This window comes from Rhipicephalus microplus, chromosome X (genome assembly GCF_043290135.1).
Source record: "Rhipicephalus microplus isolate Deutch F79 chromosome X, USDA_Rmic, whole genome shotgun sequence".
NCBI lineage: Eukaryota > Metazoa > Arthropoda > Arachnida > Ixodida > Ixodidae > Rhipicephalus > Rhipicephalus microplus.
The window spans coordinates 487,741,057-487,763,745 of record NC_134710.1 but is presented as its reverse complement, the minus strand read 5'-3'; the positions used below and the strand labels follow the sequence as shown (position 1 = coordinate 487,763,745).

The 22,689-nt window shown below is 44.6% G+C and overlaps 1 protein-coding gene across 2 annotated transcripts in view; it reads left to right on the top strand.

The window, feature by feature from the left end:
- Nucleotides 1-22,689, top strand: part of LOC119160779 (retrovirus-related Pol polyprotein from transposon 412) — a 400,026-nt gene that overhangs the window by 362,606 nt on the left and 14,731 nt on the right. The gene's annotated exons all lie outside the window — the stretch shown is intronic.

Sequence of the window (22,689 nt, the reverse complement as noted above, 5' to 3'; positions counted from 1 at the left end):
TGAGGGGGAACTAAAAAAAGGAAAAAAAGGGGTAAGAAAAAAGACGAAAAAAAGAAAAAGAAAGAAAAGAATAAGAAAGAAAAGAGAGAAAGTAAAAAAGAGGAAGAACCACTATCAACACTGAGAACGAAACCAACTGTCCGTGTACGTCCACATATGGTTCTTATCACGTGCTGTGCAGTTCTCGACGTGTGTCGGGCCACCCAAGATTGTCGCCGCGGTGGCGGGAGGGTCCGTGATGGCGTGCGGAAAGAAAGGGTTTCCTCCTAATGGGTCGGTCGGCTCTTTACCTTTAATCTTCGTCCGTTTCTCTTCAATGGTCATCAAGTGGTAGGCGAACGTAAACACTTTGTATGTGCATGTGGAAAAAAGAAAAAAAGGTAAGAAAAAAAGGAAAGAATAAAAGAAGAAAAACAAAAAACAAGAAAGAACAGTGTACACGTACGAGTCAGTAAGAAAAAAGCATGGTCTCCAGCTATCAATCTTTGTCACCAATTTCCTCCTGGCTTACTTCTCCGGGCAGTTGAGTTTTCCGGGGTCCTCGTTGATGCCGGCTGCTAATGTTCGAAATTTGAAAATAAAATATGCCTCACGCTGTTCGCGCTCGCGTCTGTTTGAGAAACAGGACTGCAAAAGAGTTACGCTGATATTTTCAAAACTGTGGTTTGGCAGGCGCAGATGTCTAGATAAAGGTAGCTTCGGCAGTGAAGTGGCGTGGTACCGGTGATTATTGAACCGCAGCCAAAATGGCGTGTCTGTTTGGCCGATATATTCTTGTTCACATAGGTGGCAATGTAGCATGTATATTACGTTACTGGAGTCACAATTAAGGCTTTCAGTTATGCAGAATTAGAAATCCGAGAAGTTTGCTTTGGATTCACGTGTTGTGACCATGTGTGGGCACACCTTGCATCGAGCTTTTCCGCAGGGATGGCACCCTGATTGAAATTTGGGGGTGTTTGTTTTTGCTCTGAGAAGAATGTCCTTTAGATTTTTATCCCTGCGGTACACCACGTTAGATCGCTTCGCGAAAATAGAAGTTAGTCGTTTGCTTGGCCTAATTATGTTGAAATGGCGGGAAAGTATGTTGTTGATTCGTGGCGCTGATGAGGAGTAAGTTAGTACAAGGTTCCTTTGGGAAGTCGTTTTAGATACTCTGTTTGGTCCCTTAATTACATCATTCCTATTCGCGTTGCGAGCACGTACTATGGCATCGTCAATAATGTCTTCCGGATAATTTTGTTTCAAAAAGGAATGCTTTAGGTGTTCCGCGTGTCTGTCAAATTCCCGCATATCGGTGCATATTCTTCGGTACCGGTAGGCCTGAGAATACGGAATACCCATTTTTCAATGCTTTGGGTGGCTGCTGTTGAAATGTAGGTATATTTGACAGTCTGTAGGCTTTTTGTAAAGGTCTGTTGACAAGCGGTCATTTTTGACCATGACAGTGACGTCCAAAAAGTTAATGCTAGTTTTGAAAATTTTGTGCGTGAATTTTATTGACGGGTGGCACTTGTTAAAATCCTCTATGAAGCGGAAAAGACTTCCCTCATCAAGGCTCCATATCATAAAAATATCGTCTAAGTATCTTCTGTAGTAGAAAGGTTTGAAGGTGCGTTCCTGAATGATTGGGATTTCAAGTGAAGCCATAAAGGTGCTCACAAAGTTTGGCGCCATTTTCGTGCCCATCGCAGTGCCTCTGACCGGTTTCGTTCTCAGTGTTGACAGTGGTTCTTCCTCTTTTTTACTTTCTCTCTTTTCTTTCTTATTCTTTTCTTTCTTTTTCTATTTTTCCTTATTTTTTCTTCCCCCTTTTTTTCTTTCTTTTTTTAGTTCCCTCTCACGCTCGCAAACATCTTTCTAGGCGAGAGGGACGCGGCAGCAACGAAGTTTGGAAGTTCATGTCAGTATAACTCATCCCCTGATGAAGAGAGGACCCCTCCCGAAACTGTTGGGAAATAAATATATTTATCCTTGTTGACAACGCTCCCGTTGTGCCATATCCCATACGAAGACTAACTTGCCCATTGAATTATTACTCCCACTATATATATATATATATATATATATATATAAATATATATATATATATATATATATATATTGTAATGAATTATTGAATCTGAATAACGGACGCTCTGCTGGCAATGAAGAAGACGATGATGATCGGTGGCTGTAGTAGTAGCTCGCGGACACCGCTCGCCATTAGCCAGACCTGCCTGATAAAGCACATTTTGCCAAGCTGCGTCTGAACCTTTTTCGACGTGCAACACCTCTATTTCAAGTGGTGGAGGAGCCGGGGTTCCCATCAACCTGGAACTTCACAATCGGACGCTACCCTCATTGTTCACCATGACTGCTCCTGGCCCTTCTCAAGCTGCCTTACCAACAACAGTCTACCATACTGGCGTACCTCGGCAACGTGACCCACCAATTTTTTGCGGCAACGACGAACAAGACGTCGAGGACTGGCTCGACGAGTACGAAATCATAAGCGCTTCCAACAAGTGGAACGCCTGGGACCAGCTCACAAACGTGCGCTTTTACCTCGCTGATGTGGCCAGCCTCTGGTTCAAGAACCACGAAGGCGAAATCACCAACTGGTCCACCTTCAAGACCACCATCGCCGCGGTCTTCGGTTGTCCCGCTGTGCGCCGGCTTCGTTGGGAACAGCGTCTCCGTAGTCGAGTCCAGCGCAGAACCGAGACCTTTACGAGTTACATTGAAGATGTCTTGTCTCTTTGCAAGCGCGCCGATAAATCTCTAACAGAACGCGACAAAATCAAGCACATCATCAAAGGAGTTGACGACGATACCTTCCAGATGCTCGTCGCTAGGAATCCACAGACCGTCACCGATGTTGTCCAGCTCTGTCAGGAGCACGACGAGTTGCGTCAGCAACGTGTCTCGACGCGCAGGGCCGCTGAAGATACGACTGAAGTTTCCGCTCTCGTGCACGACGTCGCTGCTGATCACACCGTCTTACTGCCCCGCAGCAAACAATTCATTCGTGAAGAAGTTGTGCGTCAGCTTTCTCTTGTGGCCGAAGCATCCGCGCCAGTGACCTCGTTAGACCCACGTCTACGCCAGGTCATTAAGACACAGGTCACGCAGGCACTGCTTCCATCGCCATCTGTCCCTACGCCGCTGACCTACGCTGCCGTCGTAGCTAGACCCCCAGCCCCACCTGTCTCTGGCACATACCGGGGCACCGCGTCCTCCTACCCTACGACGCTGCCTACATACACGGCACCCCATCTCGATTCGCCCCCTGCACCTTCTGTCGTTAACCCATGGCGCACCTTGAATAATCGACCCATCTGTTTCGCATGCAGTTTCGTGGGACATATAGCACGCTACTGTCGCCGTTGCAACTTCCAGCCTCCAGACCGTGCGAATTCTGCAAATTTCTAGGCTGCCCAAGATCCCAAGCGATCATCTTCTCCTATCACCGACTCATTGTCCCCACGACGCCCTGTCGATTCTCACCGGTCATTACCACCCCGTCGCCGATCTGTGTCCCAGATGCTTCGGCGCACGAGCCCCGCTCGAGAGGAAAACTGACAGCCACAGTTCCGGAGGCAAGAACTGCGTCGTCGTCGAACTTTCTAACACCTCCTCTTTGTCCGACCAACGAAATTGATGTGCTAGTAGAAGGTGTTGCTGTAGTGCACTTGTCGACACAGGCGCGGTCCTTTCTGTAATTAGTGAAAAACTATGTCGCGATTTGAGAAAAGTTACAACGCCGCTTACAAATCTTGCTCTGCGTACAGCCACCTCCCATTTCATCGCGCCGACAGCTCAGTGCACAGCACGCGTTCTTATTCAAGATGTTTGGTACGCCGTCAACTTTGTTGTTCTCCCACGTTCATCTTACGACGTCATACTAGGATGGGATTTCCTTTCTACCCATCAGGCCCTCGTCGACTGTGCTCGTGCTGAACTCACGTTGACAAATCCGTGCCTTGATATCGACCACCACAGTCTCTCGAAAGTGTTTGCCGCGGCTGAGGTCCGCATCGCGCCGTTGTCCGTCGTCCTAGAGCCTGTGTTTTCCCTGCTGCCACTAACTCGACGCTCCTGTTCCAACCAACTATAGCTAGTGTGCAACACCGAACCATCGTCCTTCTGTTTGCCGTCATCAACTTTTCCAATGGTTCGGCGGTACTTTATGCGTGCAATGTTTCTGCTTGCCCGTACGTCCTGCTACGCGGCGAGTGTCTGGGAAGCCTCCAGACCTTAAATTGTATTTTCGAAGACCCGATTTATTCAGACAAGCCATTTTTACGACTTGTGCCATTACACCCGCAACTGACGCTAATGAACCTATGGATGTATTCCGCAAGTCCATTGATTGCAACCTCACGCCTGGGAAGCAGGAACAGCTGATCAAGCTCCTACAGCGTTTTCGAGCCTCGTTTGACCACAATCAGCCTTCCTTAGGTCGAGCGTCATCTGTTGTTCACCGATACCGGTTAAGAGACGCCATTACGGCAGCGTCCATATCGTGTATCAACTACCGAATGCTGTGCCATCAATGAACAGGTTGACGACATGCTGACACGTGGCATAATCGAACCGTCAAGCAGTCCCTGGGCCTCTCCAGTTATGTTGGTGAAGAAGAAGGACGGATCCATCAGGTTTTGCGTTGACTACCGACGTCTCAACCGAGTCACGCGCAAGGATGTCTATCCGCTACCACGCATTGACGATGCCTTGGACTGCCTACAGGGAGCCGAATTTTTCTCTTCTTTAGATACGTGCTCTGGATACTGGCAGGTACCCATGGCAGAGGCCGATCGCGAGAAAACAACTTTCATTACGCCAGATGGGCTTTACGAATTCACAGTCATGCCCTTCGGCCTCTGCAACGCGCCAGCTACTTTCGAGCGAATGATGGACTCTATCCTTCGAGGCCTCAAATGGAACGTTTGCCTTTGTTATTTAGATGACATTGTCGTCTTTTCAACTGATTTCGCAAGCCATGTAACCCGCCTCGGAAGGTCCTCGCGTGTATTTCTGCCGCGGGGCTGCAACTGAATCTGAAGAAGTGCCATTTCGCCGCTCGAAAGTTTATGATCCTTGGCCACGTGGTTTCAAAAGAAGGCATTCATCCTGACCCTGCCAAACTTACAGCCGTTTCAGCGTTTCCCAAACCGACCACCATGAAAGACCTCCTAAGCTTCATAGGCCTTTACTCTTACTTCCGGCGCTTGGTTCGCAATTTCGCGACGATCATCACTCTTTTGACCAAGCTCCGGGGGCGTTGATGGGCTTGAAAAGTTCCGGCCCAAGTGTCAAGTGTTGCCCATAAGGAAGGTGGTCACATACCTCAAAGAAACGGGTCTTTGTGTCATTCCTTCTGACAAAGAAGGTGGGTTCTGTGTTTTCCCGAATGGCTCGTTTTTTAAAAAAGCGCAAGTGGCGATTGAGTCGGTATTTGATATTAAGCCAAATGTGTCACTGAAGCCTATTCGAGCAGCTGCAAACAACTTGTGCAACAGCACTTTATCGCATAATTTCGCTAAACAGATCATGAAAACAGATAAACTTGGCTTAGACACGTTTTTATTTGCAAGACGCACAAAGATGAAATGCCGTTCCGGGTAATTATTTGGGAACAAGGTTCTTGATAAAAAATTATGGCATTTGTCTACAGGAAAAAGTGAATCTCCTTAATTAATGACCCATTTCACACCAAGAATTCTGAGCAGATTGTGAATTTTTTTATTATTGAATGCCAAAACTGTTGTTCAGGCGTTGTCCATAGATGTGAAAGATTTGTACTATCCTTTACCTCATGAAATGCTCCTAGAATTTGTTGAACAGTCTATACTTGAGCATGGTGCAGTGACCTTTGAGAGCACTTGTGGTATGACAAAGAGAAGTTTTCTGGATTTACTGGCTTTGTACTTAACGTGTACATTTGTTAATTGCAATGGGAACACCTTTATTCAAAAACAGGGTATTTGTACTGGTTTGGTTATTTGACCCCTCCTTAGTGATATTTTTATGTCCCACTTAAAATGAATAATTGATGAGAGGTTGTCGGGAACAAAGGTTTTAAAGATCTTCAGGTTTGTGGATGATTATTTGGTTTTTTTAAAGTGTGATGTCAAAGATTTTCAAAGTGTTGCTGTTTTGACACTTGGAGTAATTGAGACAGTTTGTCAGCCTCTGAAAATAACACATGAAGTGCCCTATGGTCATACGCTCAGGTTCCTAGATCTTTCGTTGCAATTTCAGGATTACCACGTTTGTTGGCTTTATGAGGCCAGTAGCAAAAAGCCATTGTTGCCTTTCTCTTCTGCCCATACGAAAGTAGTTAAGAGGTGGGTTGCATGAATGTGCCTTTTTAATTCGTTGAAGAAGTCCTGTTTTCACCCCATGAAGAAGAGCTTTGAGCAACAGGTTTTGAAACTGAAGGCAGCAGGTTTCCCACAACGAATGGTTATAAGCGTCGCTGAATCGTTACAAAGCACCTAAAGAAACAAAATAGGCAGCGTATTGACACTTCCCTGCAGCAGCGTAAAACGGCTGTTGTCCCCTATATTCATAGTGTGGCACACAATCTTAAAAAGATTGGTTATAAGGTGGAAGTCCGAGTGGTCCTGTCTGCTCCTGAAAAACTGTCCATAATATGTCACAAAACTTGTCCTGTTTCAAAAGAAAAGAAAGGATGCCAAATTAGGCATCGTAATAAATATGTTGAGTGTGCACAGTCGGTTGTTTACAGAGTGCCCTTGTCATGTGGTCTTGTTTATGTGGGAACAACTGAAAGATGCATTCATGAGAGGCTAAAAGAGCGCCACAATAAAGTGCAGAAGGGTAGCGATGGTCACTTGGCGATCCATTGTAAGGAGTGCGGTTGTGTGCCTTATTTCGATAACACGTGCGTGTTATATCGGGACATAGATTTATTAACCCGTTTGATAGTAGAAGCGGCGGAAATGACACGCGATGATTTTGAGTGTGTTGATGCACCCTCTATTGCGCTTACGCGGAAAGAACTATGTTTTTCGGATGGGACGATAGACAATAACGGATAGTAATGTATGGGACTAGCGCGTGTGCTTTTTGTTGTCTAGTTTTTATAATTCTTTTTCTCTTTTCACCCCCTTTATAAACTCTGACGTTTGCAATAAACGTTTAGTTGAAGTTAAGCGCTTGTGTTGTGTGTTCTGTGTAATAGTGGCTGCGCTTCCTAGCAAGATGTATATAAATGGCTTGCCGTTGGCACACTGGCCAGCGTACGTTCCTTGGCCAAGTGATTCCGCGCCACGCACTTCGGAGTGAGGGGCCGTAGGACCTTTAGTTTTACATGCAGAGCATGTTATAATAGGCGCTAGTCATGCGCCGTCACCGTCCGCAGCCTCCCATCCTCCTCCGCCAGCCATCTGTGCATCTTTTCCTCCTCTCAACACAGCGCGCGCTGAGCTCGCTTCTCCCCTCCGCACGCCGCGCGACCTTCAGTTTTACGTGCGCCAGCTGTATGCTAACGCGCGCATGCGCTGGCCGGGGCCGGCGCTCGCTATCAATAACTGAGTGTCGGGTTGCGCCGCGTGCTTGCACGGGTTTCAACGACCTGCGGGTGGCGTGTGAATTTACGTGAAGCGTGACGACGTCGACTCCGTCAAAGGCCTCCAACTGCGGCCCGGCGCTCAACAACGCGCCAATGGCGAGCACTGCGTCGCTAGCGTCTGCGGAGTCGACGTCTTGACTATCTACCTCGCGCCGAACCTATCGCGTGCCACCGTGGAGAAGTACGTTGACGAAGCCGTGGAAGAATACCTGAAACAACAACCGCAACGACTACCCTTTGTGATAGTTGGCGACTTCATCGTCGACGTCATCAAGGATGATTGGGTGGTTGACTACATGGAGGCGCGGCACTCGCTGAAACGAGCAACGCACGACGGCAAACATCATCTGACCACGGTTCGCGGGACGTGCATCGACCACATCTTTGCAAATTTCGACCTTCGACTGCTGCAACCAGACCCACATCTTTGCAAATTTCGACCTTCGACTGCTGCAACCAGACCCACTCACCCTTCACTTTACGGACCATAAAGCCATCTTGCTCAAAATACACAAAGCATCTCGTCAATAAACATTGTCTTTTGCAGCATACGTGCGTGCGTGTTCACTCGTGTTCACTCATGTTCACTCATAACACACACGCATGTCACAAATTACAAACCACATTTATCGCAGTTCAACATATATGCTCCGCATGCTAACCAGTGTTCCCTCTCGGGAAACTGTGGTCATTTTTTTTGTTTAAATGCATAGGTTATTATAATTCACAACGTATTATTTATGATGGCAATGCGTCTGTGAAGCCGTGGTAGACCCCGTCATAAAACACTTTCTTGTTAAAAATATAGTCAGAGAAGTACGACGATGGGGAAGATCAGCAAATACTGCTTAGGTATTAAGTCAGGGACACTATATAGTGGAGCATGAAAAAGTGAAAATAGGCAAACGAAAGCGAAAAGAAGAAAAAATAAACGGCACCTAGTAATAACGAATATCGTATACTGGTATGAACACTATATCAATGCATGATTTGAGGGCTCTACCGCGGAGTATAAATCCACGTATACAAAATCTGTAGCATTAAAACTCGGCCCTGACGCCTGTGCGTATTTCAGTGTTTCTTATCGCTATTTCAACAGGTCGGGTTATTCTACAATAAAACTTCATTGGGGTCGTTGTTACAGAATCCTGAGGTGAATGTAGCAGCGTATACAGACACAAGGAGACCCACATAAATAAAGACACGACACAGCGCTTTTGTGGGCCGTGCTTTTTTCCATGCGAGATATTTTGTGCATCTGTGCTGCTACTTTTACCTCATAGTAATTTTTTTCTTCCCAATTTTCATCACAATTTGTTACTTCTCTATTTGTGAAGTATCAGATTTTGATAGTATTATGCCTAGATGAGAACATAACGCAGTTGGTTCTTCATAGCTTGTGCAGCTTTTGCGATCCTCGCAATGATTTATTCCTATTTCTTGCATCTTCCACTAGATGGTTCAAAAAACGATCCACAAGCCTCCAACGTTTCCTGCTTTTTTGTTAGTTCAAGCTTTCGGATTCTATTCAAAAAGCTGTGGCGCCCTTGCACGGGAGGCGCGCAAGCCGGAGACCATGTGACTGCAAGAAAATAAAATAAGGCGGCACCTGGCTGTGTCAGGCTAGGTCAAGGCTGGGGTGATTCGGTGGCGCCGTTCATGGTTCAGGCATCTCTATCCTTTCCCTTTCTAGCATAAGCCTACAATACTGTGCAAGTTTGTGTGTGCTTATGTTATGTTGCCGTAGTGAGGAGAACATGATTGATATAGTGGGAGATGTTTGGAGTTTCCAGAAGACGTCTCATTCATTGCGTAAATACTGAGAATGCTACTTTGATCTCGACCGGCGTGTAGCTTAATGCACCATTTGAGTGGGAAAAACCATTTTCAGCCATGAATTATTCTCCAAAGTTATCTGCCTATAGCCTTTAGTGCTGCCAAACTTAGAAAAGATTTCCTTGGAACCAATCTGACCAAACGATGAATTTCATTTCAAATTAATTTTGGTCCTCCGGGCACTTTGTTTTTGTATATTGAAATGATTTTTTCAGGCTGTTGCGCATTTTCGCTAATCACATGCTTTAGCCTTGTAGATGTTTTTTTTTTGCTGTTAGCCACATGTCATACATAACGTTGAGCTGCGGACTACTTAAGCCGCTTCTAGGCGTTTTTTTATTTTGATCTCCATCTCTGTCTGTATAGTAGAAATAAAAACATGATTCGATTTTCGGAAAAGTTTTCTCGTTGGGAACTAAAGCAGCATCGATGCGACGAAATTCAGTGAAATTGTTATGGCTCTTTTATTACGACTCTTTTACCAGCTCTAATTGAGAGTTATGGGGCGAGTCAGAGCACTCGCTCTCTCCATGCCGTAGCGTTGCTCCAGTTCTTGCTGAATTAAATATTTTATTGCAAAATGCAGGTAATCTTGTTTCATGCTGGCAGGTATAGACGTCGTCAGTTTAAAACGGCGCGGCGACAAGTTTTCCTATTCCAGGCACAAGGGAAAGGCGTTTGTGTAAGCGGCAAGGAGCTTACCTACTTCCTGGCGTTAGCTTTGGGCTCATGGCCAAGCTTGATTTCTACGGCACGGAAGCCTTCAGTAACTCTTGAGGTAGACACATGTGTGTCCGTGTCCTCCTTCCCTGCGAAAAATACGCTACCCAGAAAGAAGAGGGGGCATTCTCAGGAGACGCTTTTCTTGGCGTATCAGCTATAGTCATATGAAACACCTTCGTGATATGTGTGATGTTCAGGCAGGAGACGAGGTTGCCATCCTTTTTCCCATGTTACCATGAAGTGCCCTTTTCAATGCATTGTGGGAAGCAGTACAACGACACTGTCCTACAGATATAACCTGTGTGTACGACTTCTCCTGTCATAGTATTTTCTTTCTGAATCATTTCAGCTCCCGACAGGTGCTCTTGCGCCAACTGCAAACGTAACTACAAAAAAAGCTTTCTTTCTGTTACGGAGACTTCTTATTTTTATCGTCTGGCCTTTTCAGCTGAAAATAATTTCAACTTACTTGCATTTGCATTTCTCAAGGCTTCTGTAATCTATGAATACCACAACACTGTGCGCGGAAAGTCGCGTACTTTCGTCTCGAGAGCAGTCTGGAATTGGTCAGCGCTTCGCCGCTTGCATTTGTATACGTTTCTTGACAGGCAGCGCACTGTAAGCGATTTGCTTTGAGAGTAATAGGTTCTTCACACCCATGGTGTGACCAACCTTTTTCAGTCAGACAAATGCTTCAGATTGCTTTCAACAGTGATCTGACGGAGCTGTCAATTTCGACGAGGATTTTCGAGTGGACGTAGAAGCCTGTGAACGCACCAAGAGGGAAAATGATGATCTACGATCAGCTGCTGACTCACGAAAAACGAGTTGCACTTCACGTATTGCCGTGCGCTAATGTTGTTTTCATGCTCGTAAGCTACTTTCATTGTATATAAAATATATATGCTATAACTCTTCGAAATGAAACTAAACGCATAGTTTTTCTGCTGCATTGCATGCAGCGCGATTATTCTAGATATTATGGAGTGCCGCATACCAGAGACGCGCTTGAGCTCAAACAGCGAAGCGGAATCACTAGAGTGATGAAACTTGCTGTCAGGACCACAATACACGCCTCTCGGATAAATTTACTTGTACCTTCCAAAACGCATTGTTGTTCAGTGAATTTTTCAACATCGAATTGACAAGCATTCGTGTGCGTTCTCCTCGATATTCGTGTTTCAATCATGGTGATCGAACCTGCAACACGGAGTGCAGTTATTTGCGCAAGGATAGAGCTTGAGCATAACTATTTCACAAACGTTACTGAGAGGGGTGTTAAATGTTTGTGTTCCGTTGAAGAAGTATCTTCTGTTCTTGACAGTGCTAGTAGTGACGACGGGGTAATACACCTTATGCGAAATTGCTCTCATCTATCGGTAGTCATGTGCATACCGCCATGTCAGAGGCTCAGAGCGGTGTAGTACGCACAGTCCGTGTGTGTTAGTGCATACGTATACGCACGGCGTATCGACGTGAGGTGTGTATTGGCAGATAATCACAATGCCTACGCATTTCTGCGTCCCTTGCTGCACACAGATAGAAACTCGAAATGCTTAACGAAGAAAGGTATGCCGCAAACTTTTCCCCTTGTTACTTTTTCCAGCTAATGACATTTCAAGCATCTGCTTCCACTGCTGTTTCCGAAACAGGTGTTTGCGTTCTCATTTACAAGCAAGCAATCTGTCAAACAGCATTTGTACTCAAGTTCCCTCATATTGCTTCGTGCCTAAGGAAGGCAGTTTTTGCAACGTTCTCGCTAACAGCCGTCTACCAAGTGAAGGCGACTGGTACGCTGTCTTGTTCTTTATATTATGCTTCGGTAACAACAGACGCTGAATTAGAAGTGCGTGCCATCGGTTCAATCTAAGTGTAAGGACATTGTGCTAAAGCATCTTTGTTTTATGTTGTTTCATTATTTATTCTCAAGTGGGGCAAGCTGCCGTTTAGTGGGATGACTTTTTGATGTCATGTTTGGGTTCACAATTCACCCTAGAAAGAACGACACAGCACGCAGGTGAACAAGCACACGTATAACATATTTACACATGCTAACGACATAAAAGAGTAGACTAACACAGTCAAAAAGCCCATATCCCCCTTCGTTATGCGCGAGAGTCAAAACATGCTCGGAGTCGACGACGAGGTAGCCGACGATGTCGCCGAGTCGAAGTCGTTGAGCGTCCGATCCTGTAGCTCAGTGAGCGACGTGGTCGTGTAGAGGCGCGGCCGTTGATCATGGAGTTTCAGCCTATGGGAACTACTCTGCGAAGACGTACTAGGTCCCGCGTGCTCATGGCCGAACCCTCCGTGCGGCGGTCAGTACAAAGTGGCAAGGCTTGGCCCGGCCTCGAGCCCGTTTCATGGCCCGATCTTCCTCTTGTGGTGGAACAGGTGGTAGTGCTTCTATTACGCCGAAGACACAGGAAGTAGGCTTGCGAATTCTCCCATCAACCGGACGACCAGCGAAGGAGACAGCCCTGGAAACCTCCGATGCCGGCGCACAGCTCACGTACTGCCACGCTTTCTCTAGCCGGACACGCACTACATCACCGTTCTCTTCGCCACCGCACTGCACATACACGGTTCGCCCCCGCATGGTGCACAATTTCAAAATATCGCACAGGCTATCACCGAGCCGCCACCGCACGGCACACTGTGTTGTTCTTGCATATTCGAACCCACGCATCCACATATCGTCGCACTACCCCCTATTTCAAGAAAATTCCCCACAACTATTCCAGAGAGAGGAGAGCAGAAAATAAAATATGCACAGCACGTTGTGAGTGTTTGCAGTTAGGGCCGTTCCACGTGCTTCCCACACAGCCGCAACGCATGTGCCGGGACCTCTACAGCAGGCAAGCGGGGGACAAATAAGCAATTGGCGACACTGTGGAGTGTGAAGGAGCGTCGCCAATTGGCGTATTTGTAGCCCGCTTGCGTGCAGTAGGGGTCCCGGCACGTGCAGTGTGGCTGTGTGGGAAGTGCGTGGAACAGGCCTTAAGGGTTTCTTTTTACATGTTAAACACGACATAAATGCGCGGTATTGGCTCGCGATCTGGGTGAGTATCTTGTTAGGCCCTCTGGAGTCGATGCAGACCCGAAGTGTATTGTCTATTTTTTTCACCGCTAAGTTGGGTTCGTGATGTGGTGACTTTGACTTCTGAATGATACCCGACTTTATCATATCTTGCACTCCATTTTCTACACTTTCACGCAGGGCAAACAGTATTGGATACTTAGGAATGTGCAGCGGTTCGTTAGGGGCAAGATGAAGCTAGCGCTCTTCGAGCTACGTCTTTCCAGGCAGGTTTGAAAAAATGTCCGCACACTCTTTCATTAAGCAGTTTGCTTGTTCAACCTGTTCGGCAGTGAGGTCAGTCGATACGTTTACATCAGTACGAAATTGCGTTCGATGCAGGTTCAATACTGATTGATTTATATGTGGTGTTTAACGTCCTAAAACCACCATTTGATTATGAGAGACGCCGTAGTGGAGAGCTCCGGAAATTTCGACCACCTGGGGTTCTTTAACGTGCACCCAAATCTGAGCACACGGGCCTACAACATTTCCGCCTCCATCGGAAATACAGCCGCTGCAGCCGGGATCCGAACCCGCGACCTGCGGGTCAGCAGCCAAGTACCTTAGCCACTAGACCACCGCGGCAGGGCGCAGGTTCAATACTGGCATGGGATTCACTTCGTCTCCTGGTCTTTCGTTGTTGCTTTCCTTGACTTCCGTTACAACCGACACCTGTTGGGGCTGGCTAGACTTGCGCGCTTCACACTTCTTAAGCATATTTATCTGAAATATCCTGGCTTTCCCAAACACAGTAATGACATAGTTCACCCCATTTCCTCGCTCTATCGCTGATAACGGTCCTTGCCACTGCATGAATAGCTTATTCGTGTCGGACGGCAAATATACAAGTGCTTTGTCGCCTGAGGCTAATTTCTTTGGACGGTTCTTCTTTTCATAGTACACTCTACAAAACTTTACACCCTAAAAGGTGTAAAACGAAAGTACGCATTGAAAGCACCACTATGAACACCCTTTTACACTCCATTTTTAAAATTTGAGGTGTTCGTTATAAAACACCCTCAAAACACCATATTTGATTTACACCCCTACAGTTGGGATGTTATGAACAAGGCTACAAATGATTGATTGATATGTGGGGTTTAACGTCCGAAAACCACCATATGATTATGAGAGACCGGATTATGAGAGACCGGTGGAGGGCATCGGAAATTTCGACCACCTGGGGTTCTTTAACGTGCACCCAAATCTGAGCACACGTACCCACAAGTCTACAAATGCACGACATTTTCGGGCAGTTTTGCTTATACTGTCAGTGTACATTAACCATCAGAGCAAGGCTCCTACTACTAGCTGCTTGCGAGTCTAGTAATGAATCGAAGCAGGAATTAATGTGACCGAAACGTAGTTTTCTTCGATAAAGCACGCAAACTGCTATAAGACGGAAGATACAATAGGAGCGCTATTTGTTCAATAGAGTAAGGGCCGACTCTCCTGTATCTGTTTCTTTCATCTGTGTCATTTACGTGATTAGTCAACACTCACAATGTGCACTGATTTGCCTGAACAAGGTAATGTTGCGCACACTGGTGTAGCCATGCATAGAACACCCCCCTCCCCCGTCCCCATAAGATCGAAACTTTTAAAAACTGGAAATAAAACGTCCGCCACCTGCAAAAAAAACAACAGCACAGTTGTTTAGCCATAACCACCACGTCAGCAGGCCATCGTGTCTCTTAAAAACGAAAAATGACGTCATGTGTCTTCAGTAGGCACGTTTTATTTAAATACTGTAGCGAATGTTCCTCTTCATGTGTCCTTAAAAGTGCGTCATGAAAATTAGAAAGAGTACACCGACCATAAAGAAAAATGCAGAGTAAGAACAATTTGTTCACCTTGACGCAGCCTTGCTCACAACGACGGGAGCGTTGTTGACTAAATTGCGAACAAAGCTCTCCTCAGGGGAGCCAAAACGCAGTCTCTAGTTCTCTCTCTCTCTCTATCTCTCTGTTTTTGTTGATCCTCTTCTTTTAATTTATGTAACTTCGCCAGCAGACGTGCTTCGGTCAAAGCCTTGACTTTGTAGGTAGTGTGAAAACAACATTGATGCAATATTTTCAGCAGTGGTCTTGTTCCAAGGACTGCAAGATAGGTACAAATGCATTGTCGCAACTTGAAGACAAAAGTAGTATTTACCAGGTTGAGAAAGTAGTAGCAGGTCAGTAATGATGATGATGATGAACCTTCAGCTTTGCTGGCACTCGCCCACAAAAGGGGATCGGCCAAGAACCGGGCGGCAGGATCATCAAGTGTGCTAAGTCAGGCATTCAGGTAGTCTCATAGCCGTAATCAATAACAATAGGGTAACAGGGTAATCTCTTTTTTGCCATTATGTACTCGCACACAGCAGAGAAAACCTCCCTGTGGCTATAACCTAATTTAACCCCTCCGAAGGATAAAATTAGTTCCACGTTTATTTTTAAACCTAGCTTCTCAATTGGTTCGACCAGGTATCTTTTACTTTGATAAGCATAACGTTTACAAAATAAAAAGAAATGATCTATTGATTTCCATTCCTTCCAAAAGAGACACAACGGAGATGCTGTTAGTCCAGCTTTATGTAGGTAGTAATTCAGACGCGGAATTCTGCATCGTAACCTGGTGATTGTAATTTCTAACTGCCGAGATACACACCACTGTTTGTTCCAGCAATATCTTAGATGTAAGAAGTCTCAGACTTTATCCAATGAGAATTTTTCTATTTATTTGTGCAAACAAGCCTTTCTATATCTGAGTGCGGTTACGTAGGCGAAATCAGGTAAAATAGGTAAGAGTGGTCCGCTTAAAGATGCTTTGGCTAACGAGTCTGCCATCTCATTTGGATAAATTCCGCAGTGGTCAGGTATCCATAGCAAGTGAAATTTTTTCAGGTTTTCTGGTAATAAACTGCTAATCGTACTCAATAATGTGAAGTTTTTTGCTGTAGATTGTGCAGTGTATAGTGAGAGAGAATCGGTAAGTATGACCGCTTCTGATTCGCTTGCAGGAAGTTTACGAAGCGCTAGAATTATAGCAAATAATTCAGCCATGAATATAGGCGTGTAATCTGGTAATCGAACTGAGAAAGACCAGTCAAGAGAAGTACAGAAGATGCCTATTCCAGCCTTTTCGTTCAATACGAATGCATCCGTCGCAATAATGTTGTTTATGGATAGTTGAGTCAAGTAATCTTTTAACCGAATATTTAAATACTGAAGGGGCAGTTGTTTCGCATTAGAGGAGAAAATATCATCAAAGTTAATTTCAAGTTTTGAATTAGGCGTCTTCATTATGCCAATCTCATAAATATTTACATTGAGAGGCTCTAGCAACGCTTGGATGAACCTAATCTGAGGGGACTGTAGTCTAGACCATTTTGTTCGAAATAATGTGGTTGGTTCTTGAATAAAAAGGTATGAAGCTTGTCGCAGAGGCGAATCATTTTTTATTTACGGCGCGCCAGAGCGTTCGTCTTCTTTTTTTATATTACTTGCTGCATAAAAGCGTGCAGATGCGCGTATGCGCTGTCGTCTTCGTCTTCCTAGCAGTACACACGTGGCAATATGTTCTCATCGAATAGTGTGACGGCCGATGCATGCAATGTTGCAATGTCTTTACCGAAATGAAAGTGCTAATAAAATATCGCCTGCGTGACCCTGAATGTACAGTCCCTGAATACCCCTAGAGCTAAGCAAAAAGCATCAGCTTAGTTTTTTATCAGTATTCACTACATTAGGTCGGTGAAGGTACGCTAAATATTGCTCCTGAATATTACAAATGCGCGTTCTGACTAGTACCTCGTACTGGCCGCAACGCACCGTCACAATGTTCACAGCGATTCAGATGCTCTGTTATAGAACGATTATAACGCAACAGATCACTGCCGCAAAAAAAAAAAGAAAAAAAAACAACGCCCGTGCTATCAGTCGAAGGCCGGAGCTAGCGTTAAACTGCATCTAGCCCGTCTGAGAGCGCGCCGACGCAATGAAGTCTCGTCGCCTAGACAACCTTGATTGATTTATATGTGGGGTTTAACGTCCCAAAAGCACCATATGATTATGAGAGACGCCGTAGTGGAGGGATCCGGAAATTTCGACCACCTGGGGCCTAGACAACCTTGGCTGCCCGGTATTGCTGCGCACTCGGACGCAGAGCACTGGAAAGGGACCGACATCGTCTTACATGTCACTGCTTGCGCTGTCGAAAAACCCTCGTGTGTGTGTGTGTGTGTGTGTGTGTGTGGTGCGCGTGGCTTCTCGATCGGTAGAGTTTATTAGTCAGTGTTTAGTTTGAAATGTGCCTGCGCTCTGTGCTTCACCTGTGGGTTCTGTCAGTGTTGATTATTGCGAAGGTGCTCCATCCTGAAGACTGGACTTTGGATTCATATTGTGCAGCACTCGAAGTGAAATAGTGAGTACCGCTCTCACGTTATTCCGTTCAGCGCATTGTTAAGTGCATGAGCACGAGCATAACGCCTTCAAACAATTTAGTTTTTAACTAGTTGATGAGAAATCAGCATTTGTTTACTTTGCGACAATATTTGTCCGAACTGCTTCACGGGAATGATGGCGAAGTGTGATTGTGGGCAAGTTTTTTTGTTTGTTTGTTCAGATTGTTTGGAGTACAAAGCAGAGTGTGCGTATGCCGCTGAGGTTCAGCGAAGTAATTGAACAGATTTTTGCGGTGCCCTTTGTTGGCAGCCGTTTTTAACGGGGCCCGCCCGGGATGCACATCAACTTTAGTTTACAAATTAATACATGTGCGGAGATGGCGCCTGTTAGCTCTAAGCATCAACCGTATCTAAGACGCTCATGCTTGGGCATGCTGGTAGTAATTTACACTTTTTTTTCCTATTGCACAAAACGACGGAGAACGGAAAACAAGGGCGTGGTGTCCATCTCATTCTTTTTGGTTCTTTTTCGTTTTGTGCGGTAATACTACCGTGATAACTCGGGTTGATGCAATTGGTGACAAAACAGCATATTGCTTCGCGTTAGGTGCGCCTAGCAGAGTTTGCCTACTTGCTAATACATTCAATTTCGTTAAATTCGTCTTCACCGGCATTTTCGTTCACATGCAACGTAGCGTGACACTGCCGGATCGAGCACAGAAGCGGATCGAGCACTGAAGCTGGACTTTTGTTTTAACAGAACTTTCGTCTGTGTGTGTGTGGCCGAATCGCCTACTTGAGCAGTGCAAACGCTTGTTTGAACATAACTGCTAACGTTCGTGCACATTTTTTTTCAGAGTTTTATTGCCATCACCTCACTTTGGCGTTTAACCTCGCTAAGTACTTTAGATGTTAGAGGTAATTTTGCTATGTGAAGCGTATTATTAGTTTTTTGTTGCCTAATAAACACTTTATTGTTAAACATACTGCACGGTATCTAAGCATGTGTTGCAGCCAAAATGTAACACTGGGCTGCATATTTATCTGCGAACACAACACGCACAGCCACTGAACAGCCTACGCTGCATCAGGAAGGAGTTATGCTTTCTCAGCCTGCCAGCATGATTGAAACAAATGGCCCTAATTTATCAGTATGCAATGAACATTGAGTGAAAGTAACAGGGTCACTTTATTCCAAATTTCGCAGCCAATTTTGCGGCTATGGGAAATGTGTTTGAAAAAAAATTGTGTTGATTTAATGCACTGAAAACAGTGAACTGCTTGAATATATCGGTGAAAAAAAGTTTTTGGTCACGTGGTTGCCTTTCAAACTTTCGGGAATGTTGTTTGAGTGTTTTTGTGAAAAAGATATATTACAAGTACCGCTCCTTTTTTATACCAAGTTTGGTACATGTTAATTAACGGGGCTTATGGAAGGTGTTTGAAACTGGGCAGTAATAATACAAATTTTTGGCCACATACGTCTACAACAATTTAGCCAAAATGTGTTATGTTTGCATTTTCTCATTGCTATACTGCACTTTGTATGAGTATCTGCGCTGTGACTACTTACTTCACAGAAAAAATATTTTGATGAAAAATTATTTTTAGACATCTTAAGCTGTTAACATCTACGAGAAAAGATCACTAATTTCACAGAATTGTCATTTTTTTCCGTATTGAGACGCAATTTGCACCATGTGGTGGTTCAAATAAAAATCACCTTTTACCTAAATTGAAACCAAATAAACAGTTCTTTGCATGTGACAAGTTTCATCATTACAATTTCTATTTCAAGAAATAAAATAATTTTTGAATTTTCCCATCAACGGCAATGGGGAACTTGGAACTTCAAGAATCACTTATTGGAAAAGCTCTGGAGGCCGTGGGTCGTTCCCTCCTCTGTAGACGTACTAGTGTTATGTAGCCACTTTATGAGTTGCACAATAGATAGCGTTAGTAGTTTTCACAGCATATACACGGACAATATGATGATTCGGGGGGCGAATCGTTCGTCCGTACATTTGTGATTTCGTCCGTTCGTCTGTGCATCCATTCGTCCGGGCTTCCGTGTGTCGGTCTGTCCGTTAGTCCGTCCGTCTTTCTGTCCGTCTATACTGGCGTCAGACTGTCTATCCATCTATTTGTGCGTCCGGTCGGACGAACGCTACGCCTCACTCAACATCATTCACTCTGTGGATATTCTGTGATCTTTTTTCGCAAAACATAAATTGCTATGACAAAATTTGGCACATAAAAAAACTGTTTCTTTGCTTTCGGCTTAGGTACAAAGTCTATTCTAATGCAACCACCACATTGTTCAAGTTGCGTTTCAATGAAGACGAAACAACTATTTTGTGAATTAAGCAATTTTTTCGCGTAAAGTTTGACAGCTCGAGAGGTCTAAAATATTTTTTGCTCCAAATGTACCTTATGTGAATTAAGTATTCACTCCTCAGACATTCATTAAAAGGGCACTATTGATATAGAAAACTGCAGATATAACACATTTTGGGTAAATTATTTACAGCGTATGTGGTCGAGAAATGGTAATAATATTACTGAGCTTCAAACACTTTACGCAAGCCGTTCACTTAACTTGTAGACCAAATTCGGCACAGAAGAAGAGGTACTTATGAAATAACTTTTTTCACAAACATCCAGACGAGATTCCGAAAGTTGAGGAGGCAGCCACGTGACCAAAAATTATTTGTCTGCGAAATATAGCAGTTACCTTTTTTAATGCAGTAAAATCAGCAAAATGTTTTTCGAATGCGTTTGAGATGCTCGCCAAAATGGCTTGAACGTCTGACGTGGAATGACCCAATAGTCAATTCTCCCATTATATATTCGTGTCAATGTGAGCCAGTTCAGGAACACTAGTATCATTCACATTTTAATATGTAAGTGTACAGTACTTAATTTTACATGTTACCTGCACTGAATACCTTCTCAAAGCGCATACCGTCATGCATGCTCAGGGGCCTTGTGCTTTTGTGCAATACAGATAAAATGTTGGTGCACGTCGTACTGTATTCTTTTAAATAAGCTAATCGAATGAGTACCACGGTAGATCTGCAGAAATACACATGCAGCTGTGCTGATGCATAATTAAGCATGGAACTTGACATTCACTTAGATTCGTCGATGCATGCAGCTAATAGAATATTATGAATTTGGAGCAGCACCTTTTTATTTGCCTGCATGAGCAAGCTGAAGGGGTAAATTAAGGTTCATATCTACGGCACGAAAGCTATAATCATTCTGCCACAGCGCACTTTTTATGGCGTTTATTGCTCAGCATACTTTGTCTAGCATTTCTCACTGCAGTGGAGCCCGTTGCCACTGTATATGCTTGCTATGTACTCAATTTATACTTACACATAAGAAAGCAGTTATGCAGGGTGCATACTGTATCTTGCACTGTTTTTGAAAATTTGGTGATTGTTTCTTGTGTATTTATTTTAGGTTTCTTGGATTAAATTTCCTGAAAAGAAAGAATAGCTTCGCCCCACTTCTCTCGAAGGTACCAGTCATCTCAGCAGCTGAAGATGATTGTGCAAGCAGCAGTGACAAGTGGTTCTGCAGTTAGAAGTATACCGACCCTGACATTACCTTAATACAACCCCACACACCACCTTGTCGAATTTTCTCATTTTTAGTGTCGAAATTTACACTGCGAGGTATAATAGGTTTTAAATGTGACTCCAGAAACTCGCTTACTCTGTCTATGTGTTCTTTCTATTGTATAGGTGTCAATCAACGCCATACCTCTCAGTCGTTTGCCCGACTAGCGCGAATGTTTTTGAAAGTTGTGGGGATTTATTGTTTTGAAAACAATAAATTTCTAGTATAGAGATAAAATAATTTGGTCACGTCAGATATTTCAAAACTTTGCAGAATGCCATCACAGTCCTGTTTGTCAGACTTGCAGTTTTTCTATAATAAAGGCACATATTAACATACGGGCGGGTGTGTGTGTGTGTTGTTTTTTTGCTTCGGCGTTGTGTTCGGGTCAACCTTACGCTACAGGTTACTGCTTGCGCTACTGTGGTGTGGTGCGTGCGTGTGTGTGTGTGTGTGTGTGTTTGTGTAAGTGCCTTCCGCGTCCTACTTTGTCGATTTCGGCCCAGTCTACCTACACATATATACACTGGTCTTATGCAGCTCATTCAAGACCACGTCACCTTATTTTATCAGCTGCATGCATGCAGGTATAAGTGCTGTGGGTGACACCAGTATCTTCCTTTTTCCCTGTCAGCCCCAGAAAAGGTTCATATATGCTTCTCCCCGAGAACAATTGAGGCGTGGGCCAGTTAGTGATGCATATTTGATGAAATAAAGTGCTATGAACGGCTATCATCAACACAAAAGACTAAGCGTCATCTCCTGTGTCTCTGCTTTTGTTATCCCATTAATCGCGCTTCATTTGATCAAGTATGCTTATCTATATAACTGCCATCGTTTCAAGGGGGTTTTTAGTGTTACACCCCACTCGCTTGGGTGTAGCTTCATGCAACACCCATAGTTTAGGGGTGTTCATAAACACATAATAAAGTAGGGTGTAACATTTCTTTACACCCTACAGTTTTAGGGTTTTTCTAACACTCTATTGTTTAGGGTGTTCCTATACACCCTAAAAGGATGTTGCCCATGGGACAAAACAAATACACCCTTATGGGTGTAAAATTGTTTAGAGTGTATGTTTTTTCTTCTGCTTAGCTCGAGCCTTCCCTAGTTCTTCATGCGTGATCTTACATTTGTACTCCAGCCTATTACGCAAGTCTTAGACTTAAGTGTAGGTCGTCCATGTTTCTCCATCGAGGCCCTCATTAGTCTACAACTCTCTTAGAACTGTCAGCGGTCCTCGGACACAACGACCGTAGATGAGCTGAAGAAAAAAGAACCTGAGGCTAGCCTGTGACAATTCGCAGTAAGCGAAAACCAATGAGCTGAGGTACCTATGCCAAGATCCTGGTGTCTTTTGGCACATTCTCTTCAACATCGATCATCTTCAATGTGCCATAGAATTTCTCGACAAGACCATTCGCCATGGCATGACATGGTGTCGTCTTGAGC